Raw genomic sequence first — 1154 nt, 5'->3', positions numbered from 1 at the left:
ATACATACATACATACATACATACATACATACATACATACATACATACATACATATGTAAAGTTCTAGAGTGAAAAAAAAACAAAACATATGCACATTCCTTTTTAGAGAACAATACTTCCAGCTGTAAGTGGACACATCGTGTTCAGGCTTCCTTATAAGGAAATTGTTGTTTGTTTGTTTTGGGGTTGTTTTTTTTAAAGAAAATTCAATAAAACCGTTACCATAATCATCCACAGCGGGGCATGACAACAAGAAATCATCAACCATTTCCTCACGATTACCACAATTTTCATTATCAAAATAATAGTGTTTGCGTTATCGGATCCCTCGATTTTGTATTCATCATCATCATCATCATCATCATCATCATCATCATCATCATCATCATCATCATCATCATCAAAAATAACCACCACCATCATCACCATCACCATATTCATCTATCATCATCAGCAGCAGCAGCAGCAGCAGCAGCATTTTATTTTTTCTCCTGTCATTCAGTGTTAAAAGCCTTTTTATTAAACAAAATAATATATTTCACGACGCGGTGGAATCAGACGCTCGTAAATTAATTTTGGGCATGTGGAGTTATTGATATCATCATAAACCTTGTTCATTTGACTATCTTTCGGTGAAAAAAACAACATATCTCGCTTATATAAAAGTGGAGATATTTGCTACTGAAGGAAGTGGGTGTGGCCAGGTATCAGAGATAAAACTAGGCCTAGCGGGAAAGATGGCAGCTAAAGTTTGTTAATTTCCAAAGCTTGAGAGTCCTCGGACACTTACACTTTACATTTGCTGGGCCTTTAATCAACGTTTTCCAGTAAAATCCTCACTGATATGTTTTTAAAAGGAAAAAAAAGGTGATGAGCTGAAAAAAAAATTGAAAACATTTGTCAAACTGGACGAAAAATGCCAGGACATGATTCTTCGTTTGCATTATTTTGACAAGCGCCTGATTTCACCACACTGCCTCACATGTTATTGTGATACTCACGATTTGACCCTGAGCTAGCTGGCCTGTGGAAAACGACAAGGAATATTAGGTTGACGTAAAGAAATGTCAGTGATGAAGAAACAAAACTAAAATAAGCGCCAAGAGCCACCAAGGGGTGGATTGTACGCTATAGAAGTGATCTTTATTATTAT

At 36.0% G+C, this 1154-nt stretch overlaps 1 protein-coding gene across 1 annotated transcript in view; it reads right to left on the bottom strand.

Moving 5' to 3' along the window:
- The window catches only part of LOC106012372, a gene marked incomplete in the record, with an annotated part of 4813 nt that overhangs the window by 755 nt on the left and 2904 nt on the right, over window positions 1–1154 (bottom strand).

The sequence above is a fragment of the Aplysia californica genome, unplaced genomic scaffold (genome assembly GCF_000002075.1).
Source record: "Aplysia californica isolate F4 #8 unplaced genomic scaffold, AplCal3.0 scaffold00351, whole genome shotgun sequence".
Taxonomy (NCBI): Eukaryota; Metazoa; Mollusca; class Gastropoda; order Aplysiida; family Aplysiidae; genus Aplysia; species Aplysia californica.
This window is presented reverse-complemented; position numbering and strand designations above follow the sequence as displayed.